The 24,349-nt window shown below is 37.3% G+C and overlaps 1 long non-coding RNA gene across 2 annotated transcripts in view; it reads left to right on the plus strand.

Moving 5' to 3' along the window:
* LOC117596840 (uncharacterized) overlaps positions 1-15,821 on the plus strand; it is a 28,970-nt gene extending 13,149 nt beyond the window's left edge. The window contains exons 2-5 of one of the 2 annotated variants that reach the window (XR_004577823.2): positions 1,067-1,258; positions 9,584-9,624; positions 11,153-11,261; positions 11,788-15,821. This is a non-coding gene — a long non-coding RNA (uncharacterized LOC117596840). The remainder of the gene's footprint in view (positions 1-1,066; positions 1,259-9,583; positions 9,625-11,152; positions 11,262-11,787) is intronic. The other variant, XR_004577822.2, reaches the window with a different exon arrangement.
* Positions 15,822-24,349: the final 8,528 nt, after the last annotated feature.

The raw sequence follows: 24,349 nt of genomic DNA on the forward strand, positions 1-24,349 counted from the left end.
TTGGATATAATTAGATTATATCTATTATATCTATACACCACTGGATAATAGTGAAAGACAAATCATTTAATCATTAAATCATTTAGTAGGCTTACCTGATCACACTGTATTTGTTTTTACTTTGGCTCCATTTTAACAGTTACAGCTTTTGCATCTGACAGTTTTAATGTGCTTTGCTTTTGCTTAGCTTTGTCTGTAGCCTTTAGTGCTGTAACATGGATTAATTTGGAGTGGAAAGAATATTTGTTTTGACTCCATAGTCAGAGTTGTTGTTTAGTGTCTGCTTGCAAATCAGTCTTGTGTGGTAGTAAGTGGCTGCACTGTATAGAAGTGCAGTATTTCTTGGCACACACACAGTACAATATAACTGATAAAATATAATAGATTATATAAGTTTGATTGTAATTTATTTGAATTGTTTTATTTTTATTATTACATGTTTAACAATAGAGTCCACAAAATGGCTGTCCACAAAATGGTTCCCCCTTTTACCCTGGTAACTGTGTGTGTGTGTGTGTATGTGTGAGAGAGAGAGAGAGCGAGACAGAGAGAGAACTGAATTGCACTTGGTGTGACTTAGCTTAGACCTATCAAAACAACCTGAAGGTTCGCAGGGTGGAATGGAGAAGAACTGGAACATTCTACTTATATTTCCTTTTATAGTAATCCACTATAAATTAAACAACAACAGTTATTACTAGTATAATTATCATTGACTTTAGACACATTTCACTGCTTCACATTTCACTGTTCTCTTCTATTATTAAATACTACTGTGTATTATTAATAGCATATTTGCTATGGGATGTCACATAAGTCCATTGATTTGTCACTGACTTGTCATCAAAGCAAGATGACTGGCTAAACTACTAATACGCTCGGGGGGGATGTCCAGATACAACTCCAAACACAACTGAATGAGGAATTTAGTGCTCTTGACTAGTGCAGTTGTGATGGGAGCTGAGAGAGAGAGGAAAAAAATGTGAAATAATCTTTGGGTCTCTGGAAATTGACTTGGGAAACACGGGTCTAATGTAAAGGCTTTTGTCTTTTGTCTTTCTTCTAGCCTGGAAGTTATGCTGTATTCGAGGCAACGTTTCCACCAACAACTGATAAAAACTGAAAACGCCCCCTCAACTTGAAATGTCAGATGTCATCAACTTGGGGTAGTCTGTTTTTTTGAGTTACTACCAGTTCCTTGCACGTTTATGGAATGAGGTCAAATCAACATGACTGTGCACACTGTGAACAGTAGTAGGTACTCCTTATCTACTTTTAAATTAGTTTATAGCAATATTGGCTTTACATATATACTTGGTTAAATCTATAACACTGACCATGCTAATCACTGTTTTGAGAAGGTAATCATCAACATTAGAGTTATCACTAATGTTAGCCAGTTAGCTTGTTGCTAACACTACTTGCTATTTTCCGCTAGCTAGCTTATTGCTGAAGCTAACTATTGTCCATGTTTATTATCCATGTTTTTTCCCCACTTTGCATGTTGAACATCCTGAGGTAAGAAATGATGTTATTAAAATGTGCAAATTACCACTTACAAGGCACCACAAATGCAGCCTAAGTTTGTGCTGCCAGGGAGAATTTGTCAGAGCATACTGTATATAGACTTAAAGAGACTGATTTGAATTGTGCCCAGTTTAACACACAGCTTGTTGCAGACACTGAATCTGCTCTAGTGCTGCAAATTGGCCTTTCGTTTCATGCATCAAGAATGCTTGATTAAATTGTTATTGACATCACAAATGAAACCTTGATGTCTAATGGCAAGATCATGTGCTAACAAAATCTAACAGTTGTTAGTTGGGAATAATATAATTCATTTCAATGGCTAGTGCTTTTACAGTCTAGCATTGTTTCATTTGGTACGTTTTCCCCCACAATGGTGACAAATTTCAGATGACACAACTGGTGCTCTGAACTCAAAGCACTAAGGTTTTTTTTTTTTTTTAATTTTTAAATAAATATTTCCAGTACATCTATAATTATCAGAACAGGACTCAAAAATTGAAAAAGTAAACCAAAAGTTGAATCAAATCCTTATAGCATACAGTGATGTCAGTTTGAATAAGAGCAGCTGCCAAATAAAGAAATGTAAAATATTCAGTTTATTTAACCTGCTGGGCCTAATAGTACTGACATACACAGTTAGGTCCAGAAGTATTTGGACAATGACAGAGTTTTTGTGATTTTGCCTTCATACACCACCACATAGATTTGAAATAAAACAATCAAGATGTGATCGAAGTGTAGACTTTCAGCTTTATTTTAAGAGGTTCCACAAAAATATGGCATTTACCATTTAGGAATTACAGCCATTTTAAGCAAAGTACTTCATTTTCCGGGGCTCAAAGGTATTTGGACATTTCACTGACAAGAAGTTAATTGACCAGGTGCGGTCCATTCCCTTGTTACTTCAAGACAAATGAAGCAGATAAAAGGTCTGGAGTTGATATCAGGCATTGAGTTCGCATTTGGCAGCTGTTCGACTGGAGCTACCAATATGAGGTCCAAGGAGATCTCAATGTAAGTGAAGTAGGCCATCATTAGGCTGAAAAAATAACATAAATAACATAAATAATCTACAATCTACAATCAAGAGACGCTTTCATGAATGTAAATACAGAGGGTTTACAACAAGGTGCAAACCACTGGTAACATTCAAGAATAGGAAAGCCAGATTAGACTTTGCCAGAAAACATCTAAAAAAAAAAAGCCTCCCATGTTCTGGAATAAGATTCTTTGGACTGATGAAACCAAGGTTAACTTGTACCAGAATGATGGGAAGAGAAAAGTATGGCGAAAGAAAGGAACAGCTCATGATAATAAAGTATACCACATCATGTGTCAAACATGGTGGAGGCAGTGTTATGGCATGGGCATGTATGGCTGCCAATGGAACGGGCTCACTGGTGTTTATTGATGATGTGACTGCTAACAGAAGAAGCAAAATGAATTCTGAGGTGTATAGGGCTATACTCTCTGCTCACATTTAGCCAAATGCTACAAAACTGATAGGATGCCGCTTCACAGTGCAGGTGGATAATGACCCTAAACATACTGCGAAAGCAACTCAAGACTTTTTGAAGGCAAAGAAATGGAATATTCTTCAATGGCCAAGTCAGTCGCCTGATCTCAACCCAATAGAGCATGCGTTTCACTTACTGAAGACAAGACTGAAGGCAGAAAGACCCACAAACAAGCAGCAACTGAAGGTGGCTACAGTGAAGGAAACTCAGAATTTGAGTTTTGAGAACATGGGCTCCAGACTTCAGGCAGTCATTGGCTGCAAAGGATTTTCATCCAAGTATTAAAATTATGGTTATTTACAATTATGTCACTTTGTCCAAATACCTTTGAGCCCCGGAAAATGAAGTACTTTGCTGAAAATGGCTGTAATTCCTAAATAGTAAATGCCATATTTTTGTGGAACCTCTTAAAATAAAGCTGAAAGTCTACACTTCGATCACATCTTGATTGTTTTATTTCAAATCCATTGTGGTGGTGTATAAAGGCAAAATCACAAAAACTCTGTCATTGTCCAAATACTTCTGGACCTAACTGTATTAGTCCATTATCATTGTATACCTGTTTGTCAGAGAGTAACTGCTTTCTGCATCCCAGTTTGTTATCTTATATTTAATAGTCATGGATGGTAGTACATGTGTTATCAGAAGAAATATCTTTGGGCCTGTTCACACCTGGTATTTACGTCTATCTTGAGTGATCCGATCGCAAGTGGACAGTTAAGATGCATGGCTGTTCACACCTGGCATTATGAATGCGTCTAATGTGACCACTTGCATTCAGATTTCACACATCATTTCCACTGGAGGAAGGGCGTACTGCCTCTGGATGTGACTGGGTGTCATGTGACAACTTATCTGACTCTGTTAAGTGCCCCACTCTTTTTTTTTTTTTTTTTTTTCTTCCAGATGCACTGTCAAGCCTAATGTGTGTTATTTATGAGTTGACCTGCCACACCATAAGGTGACATGGAATTTATTTATAGAAGTTTAAAAGAACAATAGATGATTTTAACAGACAATCTGACAAATATCACCATTTCAAGCAGACTATGAGAATATTACTTTCTCATGTTTTAGTCTCATTAGTTGTGGCTTTTGCTCTCAAAGATAAACCAGTATTAAACCTGCTCTGAGATATCTCTGCCTAATTTTACATGTTAAGGACTGTTGGTCCTTACAAAGACTTTAAAAACATGTTTTTAATATTTTATTAAGGACCAAATGTCCCTCTAATGCTAGGAATAATGGACAACTTGACTATATTCAAACTACTGAAATAATGAATGAATATATAAATACACAATCTATATGTATAGGACCTGTTTAACTTCCATGCGGCTGCTGCTGCTGATTTCATATATTGGTGTTGTTAGTGCCTATCTAACAAAACAGGCAGCTGTTCCCTTAAGGCCTCACAACCTTACGCTAGATCTACTGCAGATTATTTTAATCACTGTATATAGATTTACTTTCGACTGAATGCTCAACAGCAAGTCTCTTCATCCGTTTAGGAAATTTTTGGACTTGACCACACATGCGCACACGCGCGCACACACACACACCCACACACACACGGTGGGTTTTCGCCAGCGCAGTCTCAGACTTTTGAACTGCAGCTGGGGAGGAAACTTTGCTTCCTGTGTAGCCTAGCAAAAGGTTTTGATAAACTCACCCTTCCTCAAAAGGAATGAGTAATTGCAATATATAAAATTCGATTGTAATGATCTATAGTTGACAGACTAAGGGACATACAGTAGTAACTTATTACATATAGTAACTTAAATTATTAATAAACAGCCTCTGAGACATGAAATGTTATAAAGATTTTTAAAAATAAAATATAAATAATTATGGTTTGAGTGCTCTATTTGTATTAACACATGCAGATTTTTTTGTTGTTGCTCAGTTCTGTTAATTCCATTTTTTGCATATTTTATTTAATTCCTTGTGTGTAAAGCATCTATTTGCTCTGAGTTACAAACTATTTAATGCATGCTTTAACAGGCCCATCCAGACTTAAGGGTACCAAGGAATTACTTAACTCTGTATCTTAGTAAAGGTTACAAAGTGCAATGAGAATAATCTGACAAAGTAAATAATAATAATAATAATAATGATTTGTTTGCCCTCACATTCCCAGATTGTTAGATTTAAGGAAACCTTAAATCTTATTTTTGGGGTATTGGTAACAATTGGAAGAAAAATTAGGTATAAAAGTCACTTCACAGTTTACTAGTGCTGCTCTCATAGCTTAGCTTTTAATTTCTGGTTTAGTGAGCTATTTGTGTTTGACTGCAGGAAGCTGCTGTTATGGTTAAATGTATAATGTAAGATTGTTAAAGACAAAAGCTTTTTCTTTTTGTCAGGAAGAACAGATTCTTTCCTTGTTAATCTAATTTTTACTCTTTGCCAGGGCTGTGCAGAGACTTTTATAGGGGGCAGGTGCTCAAATTTAAAAAGGGGCCCATGGATCAAGATATTAGAACACCAATTATTACAGCACAACCTGTCAAACTATAGCAACCAATATTGCTTAACTATAACAGTTCAGATTTTAATTTCAACTGGCAGTTGAGAACAAGAAATGACTAAACTCTCTGTTAGCCAGGGTCACATACTGCTGTTTCACTGGTACATGTGAGCTGGTGGTTGTCCTTCAAGTGAAAATAAAACATGTAGTGAGATTTCATGGTTTGAATACTGGTAAAGCCCCACCAGGTTCTATATCACAGAGGTGGAAGCATAATTTCAAAGACTACAGTGGGTTTGGGTGAATATTTGAGTGAGAGGAGGAATGAGTAGAAGGGAGGAAGGGAGTGCTCACTAGAACAGTTTTTTTTTTTTTTTTGTGAAGCCAGACAGCTAGCTGACAATATACAGAAGAAGAATGGGACCATTGAGAAGAGCAACAGGCAGTTGCTAAGTGACTGAGTACACATGGCATGTGAGGGTCCCTTGAAGATCCTGAAATGAATTATTGCTGGGAAATTGTGCGTATACCGCGTCTGCGCTGCTTCTGTTTGTTCCTCATCTGGTGGACAAGCTCCGGCACACGTGTGTACGCCTCCCACGCGCGCAGCGTGCGCGCAATTTGGATGATTTGATTGGTCGTAGGCGGCGAGAAGCAGTCATCCGAGTGTGGTGATATTTCGAGTCGCGATGCGCACGTGTCCAAATAAAAACCGGGATACCATATAAGGAAAGAGTAGGAGAAGACGTAAAAGAAAAACAAGGGACGGGAAGCAACAACTCACAAATGTCTTTCCAAAGAGAGCAGTCAGGCACATGCACAGATAGACCCCAGCACCTGCCCTTTTTGCAAGCCTTTTTTTTCTTTTTTTAACTTTATATTTTAATTTTTATTTAAATTTGGCCCATGGCATCAATTCTCAATTAAGCGTGTGCCCGACAACTGCAGATTTAAGCTGTAACTCTGCGAGACCGCACGAGCCCCTGTTCCTCCCTCTTCACAGCCTCCACAGTGAACGTGCGCAAATCCCACAGCCGCGTCCTCCTGTCCTGACGTCACTGCTGCCAGACAGGCTGTGAAGTTAAACCACTAATAAAACATGTCAGTACAGCCAGCCTAACTTGGGCAATAGCCCTCCATTAAGTTTAACAACAAGCTAGCTAGTCTGGCGTTGGCGTAAAATAGCGTCGTGCAGGGTCGGAAATGCCACCAAAATTAATAAAAATGCCCGGAAACCTCAAGATATGAATTGCCCTTTTTTTCCTCTTGAGCACCTGCCCCCCAAAATGTCTGTGCAAGGCCCTGAAAGCAAGTGAGAAGAAAATTGTTCGAAGTAACGGTGACCTAATAAGCTGATGCTGTGTTGTGGAAATAGATGCTTCCTGTGCGGTAGTCTACATTTCCCTACATATGAGAAATAACTGGTTTCCAGGCCGGTGATAAATGTTGAGTTGAAAATCCCAAACAATTTCACTTTAAGTTTCCAGGGAACGTGCTTAAAATTCAGCAAAGTAATGTAAAATAGATAAATGAATAATATTTTTATGTTTGTTTAGTAGGTCTCCATAGGTGTTTTAAATACCGTTATTAACAAAAGTGCTACTGGCTAAGAAAAGAAGATTACCAATGTGTTAGTATTGAGCAATTTGGTTTTCCCCTGTGATTGAACGCTGTATTTCTTTCATACTGGGACTTTCACTAGAGTATGTTAGTACAATATTATATGTCTCCAATATTATCTGATGCTGGCGTGTCAGTAGGTCAAGCTGACAAGCTGCCCTCATGTAATCCCTTGAGAACAAACCTTACCAACAGCCTTGAAATGTGTCTCCTTAAAAAAAATCCCTATATCTGAAATCACTGGCTCACAGCTAGCGTAGCTTTCAGTGGCAGTCATATAAGCATGCCTATAGCTACCAGTGAGGACACAGAGGTCATTTCCTCTGTATGTTTTTAATTTTTTTTCATGGAGACAAATTACTTGTGAATAGTGTTGAGTAGTCAGAAGTGCATAAACAGTGTGTTCCAGGAGGTGGGTCTGTATTTAAAAATGTAGTTTTTGATATGTACATTGAGCACCAATGTACAATTCATTGTTCCTCACATGGCATTTATTACACACCACACACAGTTATGACTTACAGAAACTAGGGAGTTTTTATTTTTATTTTTTTATTTTTTTTAAAAAGAGTCACTGCTCTACAACCCCATTAACACACACTCACACCACTACACACAAACACTATAAAGACTCAAGAACAGAAGAAATTTCCAAACCTAATTAGAATTTACCAAATTACACCAACACTGAAAGTAAACTACTGGTAAAACCAAACTAAACTCCAAAGTAAAATGCAGTGTTATCTGGCCCTAAACAGACAGTACACTGTGGCAGATTATCTGAGCACAGTGACTGATCCAAAACTGAGAAACACCTTAACGATATACATAGGGAGCATTGCTTGGCCATCGAGACGAGCTGCCAGACAGTCCTGGCTACCCCAAGAGCAGAGAATGTGCCAGCAGTGGTTGCTAAATAAAATAGAGACAGAGCTGCAGTGCACTGAATGCACTAAATATAACCACATTCGAACTGAATTCTTCACCAAAATGAACAAAATCTTCCCTAATTTTAATTGCCTCTCAGGCCCTGAGAAACTGCCCCACGTCCTTGGGGAGCACAAAGAGAGCTGCACACTAGCAGCACAGTACACACACCTGCCACTGTAAGGGACAGTGACTGACCACGTCATCTCATATGTATATAACATGCACACACGCACACACACATACATGCACAGACACGCACACACACACACTATTCTACTTGGTATTCTGTTTTTATTCTCAGGATTCTATGAGTTTCATCACTAGTGCTACTTTTTGACTATTGTTGAATGTATGTACATTTTGTTTCTATCTAATTATTTCTGTCATTATTTTGTGATTTGTTCCCAAACTCTGTATCCCAGCTTTGGCAATACAAATGTTAATATTTGTCATGCCAATAAAGCAACCTTTGAATTTGAATTGAGAGAGAGAGAGAGAGAAAACTTTTCCAGTGGTTTGATTATGTTGAGTATTTGAAAGTGTGCTGAAAAGCACAGTGAAAAAAATAAACGTGAGCCTGAGCTCTGCTGAAATTCCACCTGCCTACTGAGTCTTCCTCTTTCCCACCCATCCATGCCAGGATTCTACAGCCCATTAATGTGACTGTTGGATTCTAGTTTCATTTCTAGTACAATTTTCAGTTAGGTGTTGCCACTGAAATTTTTCAAAATGATTATTGTTGCTAAAACATGCACTAAAATGCACAGATTTATACTATAGTTTAAAAAATTGTTTACATTTCTTAGGTTTCACTTAAGGCCTTGAAATACAAGTATTATTATTATTATTATTATTATTATTATTATTATTATTAATGATGTTCTTCTTATTGTTGTTGTTATATAGCAACAGCTGGGGCTTCTATACTTTCCTCTCAGCTTTCCAGGTGCATATTCATGCAATTATCCAATCAGCCAATCATATGGCAGCACTGAATATAGGATAGTTGTTGATGCCAGATGGGCTAGCTTGAGTATTTCAGAAGTTGTTTGAAGTCCTGGGATTTGCACATCAGTCTCTAAAGTTTACCCCGAATGTTATGAAGAACTAAAACCATCCAGTGAATGGGGGTTCTGAGGGCAGAAACACCTTGCTGATGAGAAGTCAGAGGAGAATAGTCAGACTGGTTCAAGCTGCCAGGTAGGCTATTGTAATTCAGATAACCACATGTTCCATCCATGGTGAGCAGAAAAGCATATCAGAATGCACAACACATTGAACCTTTAGGCTATAACAGCAGAAGGCTACATCGGGTTCACTCTTGTCAGTCAAGAACACGAATCTGAGGCTACAGTGGGCACAGACTCATCAAAACTGGACAGTTGAAGATTAGAAAAAGAAAAGATTACAAAATTATTGCATATAGTAATCAAAATGGGGACATAAGATACAAATTCAAGCCCAGAAACAAAACAAGCCCACTTTATAACATAAAAATGTGTGTCTGTCTTCATAGCTCCTGAAACCACTGTTGCCCCTGACATTAATACCAGTCTGGTAAGTTCTACCTCTCCAAACACACACACACATACACATAGGGGGGAGGAAAAAAATCCCCAAGGATCACAGTTATAGAGTTGTAGAGGTTTTGTTATCAGTGCCTCCAACAAGCTATTGACAAAAAATGTCAGTAGTCTTTTCTAAACCGTAAATGTAGTGATCATGTCACAATCTTTGAGTTGTAGGAGGAACTGAGTGGTTTAATGATACATTTGTGTTTTGATATTACTAGAAGCTCCTGAAAAGGCTTCCAAATAACATGTTGGCATGAAGGTGTGCTATGCTATCAGTTTTGAGAACCGTGAGATCTATATTCTGATGTTTTCTGAATGTGCATTATCACTACTCTCATTTTAGCACTTCCTCTAAACCTTAATTGGGATACCAGACACATATTCACTTAATGACACATAGGAGCAATTTAGAATAGACAGTCCACCTACAGGCATTTTTTGGGAGGTGTATGGAATATACTTTCAAATTTCAGTTGCTTATTTTTATTACGTTTACAGCATTTGGCAGACACCCTTATCCAGAGCAACTTACAGAAGTGTTTTTTAGTGTCTCTCAAAAACACATCCTCATGCTACGTCAGGGATTAAGAATTTCATCAAGAAACTTTTGTGAAACCCAGTCGTTTAATTGGCATTAATTAAAGAATATTAAAACTAAAAATTATTAAAAATTAAAAATTTAGAAAGTGGGCCAACACAAACCCATAAATTAAGACGAATAAAACTAGTCATTCAATTATAACAAAAGAAATGTATAAAGAGTATATAAACAGAGGATGGGCCGGTCTGTCTGCACATAGCTGTAAGCCGTAAACAAATGCCTCAGCTGAGGGAAGATTAAGGTTATGCTTAGGAAATGACTGGTGTGATTTTTTTCGGAGGATGAAAGTTGGCTTGTAAATCGGTTCCGCCTGCCACAGCATCTATTTTTTAACACTGTACAACACTTCTAGCATGTCGACCGAAACAATTTTAAAATAGCAATTTCCCTGTGTGATGTGCTTGATCACCTGGATACAGTGTAGATCTTTTTTTCTCCTCTGTTTTCATGTCACACCATTTTCTTGTCACCTGTGTATGGAGTTGTAAAGGTTTGTTGAACGCCTGATATAAATGGTGGGTCAGAACCCCACCTGTCCCTTTGGACAGGCCACCACTGCTAAACACTTATGTTAGTGAAAAGTCTCAAATAAAACTAACTTGTGAGGTTTTCCCCTTGGAAATATGATTTTTATAAGAATCTAAACATTATATCTGATCTGAAACACAAGTAGATCCAATACAGGTATTATTTTCATTTGTGGTACTGAATGTGGTACAATATGGGTTTGTGCTGAAGCTAATTTTAAGTTAATTGTGTTATTTCGTTGTGTCGTTGTTCAAGAGAGTACTACACTGAAAGGAAAATGACATCATCAGTAATGTAACCATTATGCTTGTATCTTTCCTCTACATCTCACAATCCCTGTCTCTCTTTCCGTCTCTCTCTCTCTCTCTCTCTGGTGTGATAGAGATTAGGCCTGCTGATGACAGTGATGGTGTAATGTGGGTGTATGTGCTGTGGGTGGTGGGAGTCTGTCTTCTTATCACCATCATTGTGCTCTCCGTCTGCTCTCTCAGGTACTTCTGCCCTTTCTTAGTTCAGTTTCTGCTTCATAAAACTATTCCTTCATGTTAGAGCACAGGCCAGTGACAGAGCTGAGCAATAGTGGGGTTAAAGGAGCCCACACATGGCCCACTGGTAGTCCTGGGATTTGAACTTACAATCATGTTTTCTCCAGGTACAACCTTAGGCTACCCCTTCTCACAATTATTATTTCCTGCTATGTCTTTCCATATTTTGTCCCTAAAATATTCCAGGACATCAGATTTATATATGCATTCCTAATATGCCTTATTTATACAACACATTTTGTACACAATACAGCTCAAAGTGCTTAAAAGTGAAAACAGAGCATAGTCATTTAAATTATCACAAATAATAACATTAAATGATGTATATCTCAGGTGTAAAGTGAATATGAAGAACAATAAAATAACCCAGAGGAAGATCAAATATTAATAAATAAAAAGTGAAATGGTTTGCAGTGACCTTGTTAAGCCATATTGTTTTCCTCATGTGTTTCTCTCTGCATTTTTCTCTCAGACACAGAATGCCATTCATGCCTAAAAAGAGCAAGGAGAGTGTCTCTTCGGCCTGCTCTTGTTCCTCTGCAATCATCAGGAAGGGGAAGGCATCCACCAGTGTGAACTACTTTCCTCCCTGTGAAACTTATAGGTCTTGAGCAAACAAGCTGTTTCCCTGCCAAGGCCAGTGTTCTGTGAAAACACACACACCAAACATCTCATCTAACAAAAGGAAATCTTTTGGATCTTTTTTTTTTTATTAAAAGATGCAGTATTAAAAAAACACCCACAAGGTCAAAACAGCAACATATTCCTATCCATGTGGGGTCATTTGGTCCCAACCAAGATATAAAAACAACCCATCCTCATCTGGGTGACACTGGATAGTGTGATTATAAATCATTTCTCTTCTATAACTGTAAACCATAAAGTCAAACAGTGCTAAGTGTGTCAAATGGAACTTGAAATGAGCATCATTAGAGTTGCATCAACCTGAAGTTATCAACTGTTCAATTATATATACACTATATGGCCAAAAGTATGTGGACACCTGACCATCACATCATATGTGATTCTTCCCCAAACTGTTGCCACAAAGTTGGAAGCACACATTTTCTAGAATGTCTTTGTATACTGTAGTATTAAGATTTCCCTTCACTGGAACTAAGAGGCCTAAAGCTGTTCCAGCATGACAATGCCCCTGTACACAAAGCGCGCTCCATGTAGACATTGTTTGCCAAGGTTGGAGTGCAGGAAGCCCTGACCTCAACCCCACTGAACACCTTTGGGATGAATTGAAATGCCGACTGTACGTCCGGCCGTCTCATCTGACATCAGTGTCAAGCCTCACTAATGCTCATGGGGCTGAATGGGAAATTCCCACAGCCACAGTCCAAGATGTAATGGTACCCTTCCCAGAAGAGTGGAGGCTGTTATAGCGGCAAGGGGGCAACATTGGAATGGGATTTTAAACAAGCACAATGTTACAAGAAGCTTTTAGAGACCTTGTGTCAGTTTGAAAATGAAAACCATCAATATGTAGGGTAGCTGAACTTTTGTGCAGACAGTTTCTCTGTGTTATATGAGACATGGACAGTAATTAAATCCAAATAACTGGTTACAGACAGTATACCAAAAGTTAGCTACATTACCCAAACCAGGGGAGGATTTATTGATGTGGAATGCTAGAAAAGAGAAAAATGTTACAAGCCTTAAAAGTCACGAGTGTCTCTTTCTGACCTTGACTAAGTGAGGGGGTTGCCAGTTACACACTTAGAGAACATGTGTGGGCCCACACCAATACGATCCTCTGTAGCTCTGTATGAGAAAACTAAGTGTAACTGGTAAACTCATAATCCAGTAACTTGGAGGTCCACTCTGCACTTTTACTTCACTGGTCACTTTTACTCATGTAACTTGTCACTTTGGATTCAGTCACTTTATTCTGGTCACTTTAGAACTAGGGTAATATCACTATATTCCATATATAGTGTTTTATTTTATTTTTTATTTTACTTTATCTTAATTAATTTACTTTTTATTTTATTTATTTTATACTGTTTGTTCTTTTTTTTTTTTCTTTTCCAGGGCTATTTTTATACTTTCTACACATTCTGCTGTTTTGTAGTAATTTTCGGTTTCTTCTGTGTATATATACCTATATAGAGCAAGTGTTGGCAAGAAATTTCCCACTGGGATGAATAATTCTTAATCTCAGCTTGTATTATCTTAAACTGAAGGTTAAATCATTAGAAACAGCCTCAGAGCAAAGTGGTGGACAACCTCTTGCTACAGCAGACATGATGAGCTACCAAGACAATGTGTTCCCAATGCCAAGTGTATATCATGCAGTATATTTCATTACTTTGTTTTTTCTTTGGTGACTCTTCTGCCATCGCCAAAGCCCTCTTTCTCTCTCAGACATACACACTCAAAGTAGATACTTACTCTTGGGGGTTTTGGATTAACACATGACTTCCTCTATTGCTTGTAAAAGCAGCCTGAGACTTGAACTACTGCTATGACAGGTTTTGATATGCAGCTTGAGAGGAAACGTTACTGCCCAGTTTTTTTCTTCCTACTAAAAGATTTCAAAAGCATCACACATTTGCAATACTTGAGAAGAAATAACTGAATTTGACCCATGTCTTCCTTATACACTACCCCACATTTACTGCTGCATTGTCTTGTTTTTATTAGAATCTTTTATTAGAATCTAATCTAATTAGATTAGAATCTAATCTAACTGAGATTTTAGGCAACTATAATTAAGAGCTGTAGAGTCATACAGCAATACTAATTACACATTCTGAGACTGTCTTTGTTATTTGCAATACTCAGAAGTAAATGAGTGAATTTGACCCATATCTTCCTTATACACTACGGCACATTTACTGCTGCATTGTCTTGTAATCACTCATCTTTTTTAGAATCTAAGTCATATTCACGCCTTCTTTTTACCTCCTTAAATGTGTGTCTAGGAATTATTAATAAACAACAGCCTCTGAGACAAAAAGCAAAAGCCACATATCTTTATCTGCCTAAATGTATTCAATACCAATAATTTATATTTTAGGCAACTAGAGTTAAGATCTTATACAACAAAAGAGCCATACAACAATACTAACTTAATCTCCTCTTTACCTACTTGATTGATGAGTGGGTAATACTGTTATTTACTTTGTAGAAATCTATTATAATTTAACAGTAGCTGACGCAGGGACTGACTGGGGCAAAAATTCATTCAACCCTGGCATTTGTCTCATTGACTGGTGCTACCTCAAAACTATAAGACCTGTATCACAACTTGCATGGCCTAAGCAATGAGTCAATGTCAAATAGAACAAAAAAGATACAGTACAATAGAAAAAAATGTAATATGCTTGCTAGCCTAGTTTTTGTCAAAGCATGAGGCAGTTAACATCACTGCGAACATAACCTGTAGCTTGTGTCTCTTCCTCTTTCTTCACAGCTTCATCTTCATCCTCTACCAGTGACTCTGAATTGGTGGCTGGTGCTGTGGGGTTATTGGTGCTATGAAGAATGATCTACACCACTGCTAGTTTTACCACTTTTTTTTTGGTGGCCTGGCCCACAATGTGGGGGGTGCTCACCATTTTACACATAAATATTTATATATGTATTAATGATGTTAATAAGTAATATATGATATATCTTATGAGGGTTGGTAAACTACACAATAAATAGGAAAAGAGAGTGGTAGTGTGAAGAATAGAAGTTCACTATACTATAATGTATATGTGACAAATAAAAAAAAAAGTGTGGTATTTTCATTAATGATTAATAACTGTGTGGTTTTGCAACTAATAATTAATCACTTTTCTTCATAGTTATGATAATACAAGTTGAATTTGAATTCATCCTGTATGTGACTATATACCTGACACACTTTTCATGCTAATGGAAATATTTGGACTTTATGTGCTGCTGCCTGCTTGTCTTACTCTGAGCATACTCTGATAGAGTCAAGGTCAGGTTTGAGCATATTATTCAGTATATAAGGAAATTAGACCCTTCACAGCACACTGTTTGTATGTGCATTTATAGAAGTAGTACAATAACTAACACCATTTAATATTTTATGACAATGGTGTAAATTAATGGTTTATTGTCAGTAATAGTTTTTTGGTGTAGCAACAAGTACTTGTAAGCAATGTAAGACATGGCTATAATCCTTCCTCTTGGGCACGGTAATCCCCGCTGTTGGGGGGATGTGGCTAATGTGGTAGTGTGGCTTCTGAATGCTTGCTGCTGTACATCTTAAAGGGATTTTTGTATTAAAATGTATTCTCACAAAGCTTGTGGACCTTATGCACAAGTATGGAACATTTTCTTTAAAACATGGGTCATTTTTCTGTAATAAACCCAACTGCACTTAAATATACAGAAGAAAATTTTGAAAAAACTGGCTGCTTTTAATGAGGTGTTAAAAAATACGGAGGAATGTGAAGGAGCATAAATCTTTTGATGTGCATATAGAATAGGACTTAAGGACAATACAGGTGGAGTGCAACCCTTCATGAATACATACAGTATATGCTATATTTTCTCAAATATGTGGGTGACACAAAGACCTTTAAACATTTTTGTGTTGTATAGACCTTTAAGAATGTTTAAGATAAAAATCCCAAACTTCACTTTAACTTGCCTTTACCTGACATTTCCAGAGAACATGCTTAAAATTCACTAATAAAATGTCAAATAGATAAATACATAATATTGGTCTACATTAAAAAGTGACTCCTTGAAAAGTCCCCTAACTGAAATCACTGAATGCTCACAGATACCACTACCTTTAATCAGTAATCATTCAGCCATTGTGTTATTGAACTGCATTTTTAGCAAAAAGAAGCATAGTCACATCTTTCATTCTGATTTATTTAAATTTCTACATGCATGAAAGAAATAGAAAGTCACAAAACAGAAAGAATGAAAATAAAAAAGGGATAGATTTTAGCTATTAAATAGTCAAGATAACGCAGCATGAACACACAAATATTTAAATCATTACCTGTGTATGAGGATGTGCTGTGTGCAGTATATACGTTTGACCTGAACAGTCTGAACCACTAATAAATGAATGATATGTGTCCTCACTGGCACAGCATGTCATTGCATTAGCTTCCACAGCTTTACAATTACAAATATGTGCCTTAAGATATAGTGATTTGGCATTGTAAGCCTCCAAACAGTGCTTACTCACTTAAGGCATTTGATTGTGTGAGTAAAGTGGTATTTGTATACTGTAACACTATACAAATATACTTGGAAAAACAGTGGTATTGTTTACATTTTTTGGATAATTAAGGTCCTGAAATACAGGTATTTATTCTTATTAATAAAAATATAAACAATATTATAATTATTATTATTAACAACATTAATAATAATAATAATAATAATAATAATTAATAGTAATAATAATAATTTTCTCTTTCCTCTATGCTGTCAGGAGCTTTCACAAAACAGCTGGATCCCAGTTACTCTAAATCAATCGTTTGATACATGGCTGTCAATGAGATACATACTGTATGTGTACTGAAGTATACATTCAACAGACTGCTTATATTATGCGATCTGTAAAAAACACTTAAACTTTCTTCCCCCAGTTTTCTTCCTAATTTAGTCTTTAGCCAATTCCCACCCTCCAGTTAGATCACACAACAGCTACCAACCAGGGAGTTCCTGATCTCAAATCTGAGAGGCTATAGGGGTTTAAAAAAGCAACAAGCCTGAACTGGAAGATTCCCTGACTGCACTGCTGCCTTTCCTCGATTCTGTCCAGGCTAAAGGAACTAGCTGTAGAAAGGGAAAATCCCTGTGCTTCATACATGCTCCCCTTTAGAGTCACACCAGTGAAAGCTATTTACCATATAAATCAGTTAGTAGATACAGAATTACTGGCAGTCTCTCATCTGTTGCTCTTCTCAAATTGACAGATCCCCTCTACTCCACACATCTCAATGGAAGCCAGTGTTTAAAAACTACAGCAATGCTGTGGTTAAGTGCAGCAGATTATATATAAGTGTACCTAATAAACTGGAAACTTCCATTATATGCATATATGTGGATATTCAAATATTCATTATACTATTAGTTACTATACCATACTTATTCTTACTTGTTCATAATTTCTAATATGTTAGAATATATATTCTTATCAAATTCAAGGTCCTAAAATCCAAAGAATGTTAAAATTCATACACATTCTATAAAGGCAAACCACAGAAAAAGAATAAGAGTAGGAAAGGTGCAATAAAGAGCATGGGCATTTTCAAACATCTTCATGCTTCTGAAGAAAAACAAAGAAAATTCAAGATAAACTATAGTATAGTATAGTATAGTACAAACCAAAAGTATGTGGACACCTGACCAGCACACCCATATGTGACACCCAACACTTCCCCAAACTGTTGCCACAAAGTTGGAATCACACAATTGTATAGAATCTATAGAATAGTCTTTGTTTGCTATAGCATTATTTCCCTCCACTGGAACTAAGAGACCCAACCTGTTTCACCATGACAAGCACTGGTTATAAAAGTGCATTTAAAGAAGGGCCACATCAGCATTTTTCTTAGCCTTTGAAGGGTGTAAACTAAAGCTATTAATTTTTAATATATTATTATCGGTTCTACCAAAACCAATAACCAGGCCTTTGAAACTACAGTAGACCTATAATATGACAGTTACAGCAAAAAGGTATAACAGAAACCATTCAGCTATATGTATAACATGTGATGACGCTCATAAAAGGTCTAGGAAGTCATCATTACAATTCCATATTTAACTCCCCATCAAACAAATGAGATATCATGGTCTGGTATTACTAACAATGTTTTATTTGATTTTATTTTAGGATAAAATTTAGGGTAATTTTAGGATAAAACTGAACTGTACAGATCACACGGTTATTTTATTTAGTATATTTCCTCATCCCTCTTGAAATTAATTCCTGGCCCCTGCCAACAACCAACGTGTTTCTAAATCATTTTTAGACGAAGGTCTGACTTTGATCAGGTGCAGACAGGTGTTGATTTTAACCCAAGTTTCAGCCCTGTGAGATGAAACAGCACTGTACAGTTGCGCGTGAGGAATGCGGGTGGTCGCCGCAGGTGTCGATCTGCTGTGAATTCTAGACAGTATGAAAATTTTCAGTTGTAGAGCACTACCATCCATAGTTTGTAGTACTACCATTCGAGCCCCTAATATAATCCGGGGCTGTATGGGTGGGAGGTTTCCACAAACTTCTGGCCATATAGTATATTAGAAATCCAGAAGGTACACTAAAAATCATTCTTGCAGTTGAAATAAAGCATGTAACATCATTTTTGTGGGGGTCATACTTCTATCACCATTGGTGGTTATGTATGTTTTACTGTAAAGCAAGAACAAAGTACCTGTATAAACAGCAGTAGCCAACCAAAATAGAGAAAATAAAACATGGCAAGTAATTTTAGTCACTGACTAAATGCTTTTAAATAACATATGCTAACATCATAATGTCATTATTTTACACTTACTCAGTGCTTTATAGTAAGTACATCCAGCACCACAGACACACAGGTACGAACACTGCCACTTGACTTTGATGGAGAACTAAAACCCATGCAAAATAAAAATACAATGAGGTATTCAGGATTATAAGTGACAAAATCTTTGTTCAGCTTTCTAGACTGAAATGGATTTTCAGCAGGGAAATGCAGTGCAGTTGATAATTGCAAACTTAGTCTGATATGTGTCAAAGAAACTGGGTGCCAAATGAATGTAGAAAGGTTATAGACTTGCAACTATCCAGCATTACTCAGAAAATAAACACCATGAAACTCCTATGTGCAAAATGGATGGGCTTATTTTTAGGTTCTACTCACTTTCTCCAGCACGGCTCGGCGTACCGGGTTCAATGTTGTTTCCAACTGCAAGCAAGTCAGAAAAGATTGATTAATTCATGTGAAACAGCATTTGGTAAGATTTTTTCCCTCCCCATTTGAAGAAAAAAGTAGAATGGGAGTAGATGGGTACTCACTCTTGTAGCAGGCCAGAAGTTCTACATACTGAAAAAGAAATACAGAAAATTCAATTAGTGAAATCTAAATAAATAAACCTGAGAGGTACTTTTGATCCAAATAGTCTAGATAGCTATCAAATAAAATAATCATGCTATTACACCTCTGGGCTGATACAGTGGACCTTCAAGCGAATTTCAGGCAAGCTGCATTGGACATTTACATTTGGAGATGGTGTCAGTAGTTCAAGAACTGTGTCATCCTACAAGTGGAAAAAAAAAAGGATATGTGAAAACATAAAAGTGGATGGTGATTACTTCATCTATTTAGCACTGCAACCAAACTTGTATATGTTTCAGCTTACTTTAAAAAAGGGATATAACATCTGTAGTTACCTTGTCTATAGAAGTCCAATCGCAGTGTTCATACTTGTCATGAAATGCAGCAGTGTCCAGTGTGGCATTGCCCATGCTGTCACAGGTGATGTTATTGTCCACAGAGCAGGCTAGAAGAGTTTGGCACTGATTAGCAACCACAAGTGCAATACATGTGTACACTTTCTGAAAGTGTTCAGATTTTCATGTTATAAAACCAAAATAGTTATTATTACATATTTTAGCTGAATTAATTTGAGCTATTTCTACTTTCAGTTTAAGTGCACACAATCAGCTCTGTGTGCCTAAACCTGAAACGGGTTATAATTACTGTACATAAGCAGAGATACTCTACTTTCTATTACTCATTGTTTAACTGAGAATGACAAAGGTTTTTATTTTTATTTTTTAATTTATTTTATTTAATTTATTTATTTTTTGATTTATAAAACTTGTAATTATACAAGTGACTCTAAATTGACCGCATGTGTGAAGAAGTGTGTGAATATTATATGTGTGTGTGTGTGGTGTGTGTGTGTGTGGTGTGTGTCGGTGGCGCCTACCCGGGCTTCCGTGAGCACGCGCTTCATTTTGCACGTGCATAAATTCATGTTTTTTTCGTATACTTTTCTTTCTTTAACGTTGTAGATATTTCCTGATCATAGCGTCTACCAAACTATGTTACCTACACAGTTCTATGCTGAAAACAGTCTCTGACAAGACAATTCACACTATAAATCATGCTACCTGTATTCTTCTTTTTTCTTGGAGGCATTTCCTGATACAGTAATAAAGCAAACAGCACAACACATAGACTCGGCATTATTTTACAGAGAGCTGTGATTGTGTGGATAGTTTGGTAAAGTAGAACAAATCCACTGCGATTCTGACCAGGATACACCGGTTAATGAAGATGAATGAATCTGCATCATAAACGATATCTACTGTAAATCGAGTCCTGTTTTCCGCCTGAGGTTATGAGAAAAAAGTGGATGAAAAAAACCCACTCACGCTGTGGAAATGCCAGGCAGCAGCACCCGAGAAGCAGCAGAAGCAGGAGATGCGGCATGTTCCTGAAGTTCAATGATAGGATGTTCAGTGATACATACTGCAGCGGAGCAAAACAGTCATATCACGTGATTACACCGCGAATGTGCAAAAAGACCGCCGTCTGCCGATTGTATTTAACATTGTTTTAACAAGCACTTGGGTTACCTTACTATTTCCTTTTGGCTGAACTCCCATAGCAATCACGAGGGCCTTTTACTATTTCCTATTACTTCATAAGCCCAAGTGAAGTTTGTTAGATTTAGTTCTTGGAGGAATCTACTGTATAACTTCAGGATCAACACTTCATAAGAAAGCACTGAAATCTAATATAACTCATTTTTAAAGAAGTCCCAAAAAATACATAGGAAGTCATTTATACATGTTTATCAGGGGCGATACAATGAATAGAATAGAATAGAATAGAATAGAATAGAATAGAATGGATTTTATTGTCATTGTTTTGACTGTTTAGCAGCTCACAAGGTTTTGGCATAATAGACAAACATAAATAGATACAAATAAAAAAAAAATAGACAAGAAGAGAGGTATTCCAAAAGGTAATATATACAATGGTTAGTGCAAGATATTGCAATGCACACTGGAGCAAAATAAACAAAAACAACAGTGCAGAATACAGTATACATAGTATTGTTGTATACTCTAGGAATGTATATCAGGATATATGAATAATAAACATAAGTGTAACAGTATAAGATTTGTGTAAACATATGAGAGGTGTTTACAGATTAGTGCAAATATGCAGTGTGGTGTGTGCGTGTGTACTATTGCACTTGTAGACCTGAGACATTGGTTTATTGTTCGATAATGCTTGGGAGCAGAAGAAGGGAAGGAGGAGGATTTATGCATTTGACTGCCTGTGGGAAGAAACTGTTCTTTAATCTGTTAGTCCTCATTTTGATTGTTCCATATCTCTCCCCAGAGGGCAGAGGGGAAAACAGGTGATGTCCAGGGTGAGTGGGGTCCATTCTGATACAACTGGCTTTCTTTCTGAGACGGCCGGTGTAAATGCCTTTGAGGGGAGGGGAATAATTTGATGCATTCCAATAGGGTTGTATAAATAATGTTTTTGCTACTCTGTAGTCACTTGATTGCTAGTAAGCACTAATGACACAAAGTTGTGCAAATTGATCATGTTTTTAAAATTAAATTGTTAAATTTGTTCATGTTTGCTTTGTTTTTGTTAACAAGGTCAAGTCTGTACTCTGGCCTTATTAAAAACAGCATTGGAAAGCAGGAAGAGTGTGTTTTGCCAGGTTAAGACAGTTAAGACAGTAAAGACTGTTCTTCTACCTGAATAACTTGTAACACCCATTTTCTCAGTATTGCTTTTTGTTTTACTGCATGGTGAAAGGGGCTAATTGAGGCATTTTGGCATAGGACTATCAGAATGTGTGTTTCTATAATGAATACTTTGGACACTTGTGGTTCAAAATTTTGAACTATGTTTAAAAGTGTCTGTGAAGTACTCAAAACTGTATGAGTGCTCAAAAGGAAAAAGAAGGGATGGTAAGCTAGGGAAAAAGGAAAATGTAAGAGGCATTAAGAGTTTCAGTAATTTAAATGTTAAAATGCTGTACCACATTTAGAGCAGATGCTCAGGAAATAAGCAAGTTAAAGCACACAATAATGTCAGATCAAAACCATACAAGATATTCTACCATGATGCCTTGTGATTTGACTTTTTTTAAGGAAGGGTAGTTTATAAATACAAAAATTAATGTTTGGTCACTGTAATTTCCTAGGCCAATGTAGCCACTGTCTTAAAAGAGAACAGAGAACATGCCCAGACATGTCCAGAAAAAAGTCTCTACACTGAGACAACGGGCAAGTTCAGCATTTTTGCTAAATTTACATTTACATACACTACTGTAGTGGATTTATAAATTGTGGCAGAAATTTGATTAGGTTTGATATGATCAGGGATGTGGGTCAGAGAGACCATGTAAACTAAACCTGGTCATCTAAACTGTGTTTAATTAAATATTCCTCAGGGCATGTTTGGTATCAATCTAATCCATATTCCATATGGTGAACAATGTGGTGACATCATAAGTATCATACAAGTTTAGGAAACAATATTTTACAGTATATGTTGCAATGTATGTTTTTTACCCACACACACACACACACACACACACACGATTCTCAGGAACCTAATTAACATACAGTTCACTGGGGTGAGCTACCATCCTGCCATAAAATATGTGGTGTCTCTTCCATTTGGTACTCTGGTCATGATACACTTCAAATAGGCTACAAGGGTATAAAAAGGTATGCTTTGTACAGTATGGGGCTTTACCATTAAGGGCTTTACCATCAGTGAGATGTTTTACCATCAAGCGTCCTATGCCCATGACTCTGTTCACTGATTCTGTGCTCTCTTTGTTTTTACATTTACATTTACATGTATGGCATTTGACAGATGCCCTTATCCAGAGCGACTTACAAGAGTGCTTTGAAGTCTATCAAAGATACATTCTGATACTGGCTCACTAGGTCACAAACTAGGAATACCATCAGTCCAAAAACTCTTTTGGAGAGGTAATAGACAAGCGCTCAGACAACACTATTGTTATTATTTTAGTAATAATAATAATAATAATAATAATAATACATGGATAGCATAATTAAGTGCTAATTTAAGTACTAATTTAAGTACTTTAGGAAGCCAGTTTAGACGTTGTTTGAAGACTGCCAGTGACTCAGCTGTTCGGACACCTAGGGGAAGTTCATTCCACCACCTTGGTGCCAGAACAGAGAAGAGACTCGATGCATGCCTTCCTTGTACCCTGACAGATGGTGGGACCAGTCGAGCAGTGCTAGAGGATCGGAGGGAGCGTGGTGCCGTGTGGGATGTGATAAGTGCCTTGAAATAAGTGGGTGCTGGTCTGTTTTTGGCTTTGTAGGCGAGCATCAGTGTTTTAAATCTGATGTGGGCAGCTACAGGAAGCCAGTGGAGGGACTGTAGCAATGGGGTAGTGTGGGAGAACTTAGGAAGGTTGAAAACCAGTCATGCAGCTGCATTCTGGATCAGTTGCAGAGGACGAATGGCGCTCAGAGGCAGACCTGCCAGGAGTGAGGTGCAGTAGTCCAGTCTTGAAATGACAAGGGACTGAACAAGCGCCTGTGTGCCTTTTTGTGGAAAGAAATGGACAAATTCTTCTGATATTATAAAGGAGAAATCGACGTGAGTGTGTCAGATTAGCAATGTGAGAAGAAAAGGAAAGTTGATTGTCCGTGGTTACTCCAAGGTTGCGTGCAGTAACTGAAGGCAAGATCAGAGAATTGTCTATGGAGATTGCAAGATCCTGAGATGGGGATGAATCACCTGGGATGAACAGCAGTTCAGTTTTGCTGGGATTAAGTTTCAGCTGATGAGCTCTCATCCATGATGAGATGTCTGCCAGACATGCTGATATCCGAGCAGAAACATGGGTGTCTGAGGGAGGGAAGGAGAGGATGAGTTGAGTGTCATCCACATAGCAGTGGTATGAAAACTCATGTGAGGATATGACCGCACCAAGAGATGGCGTATAGAGGGAGAACAGGAGAGGACCAAGTACTGAGCCTTGTGGGACACCAGTGGAGAGTCTGCGGGGAGCAGATGTGG

The sequence above is a fragment of the Pangasianodon hypophthalmus genome, chromosome 1 (assembly GCF_027358585.1).
Source record: "Pangasianodon hypophthalmus isolate fPanHyp1 chromosome 1, fPanHyp1.pri, whole genome shotgun sequence".
NCBI classification, from domain to species: domain Eukaryota; kingdom Metazoa; phylum Chordata; class Actinopteri; order Siluriformes; family Pangasiidae; genus Pangasianodon; species Pangasianodon hypophthalmus.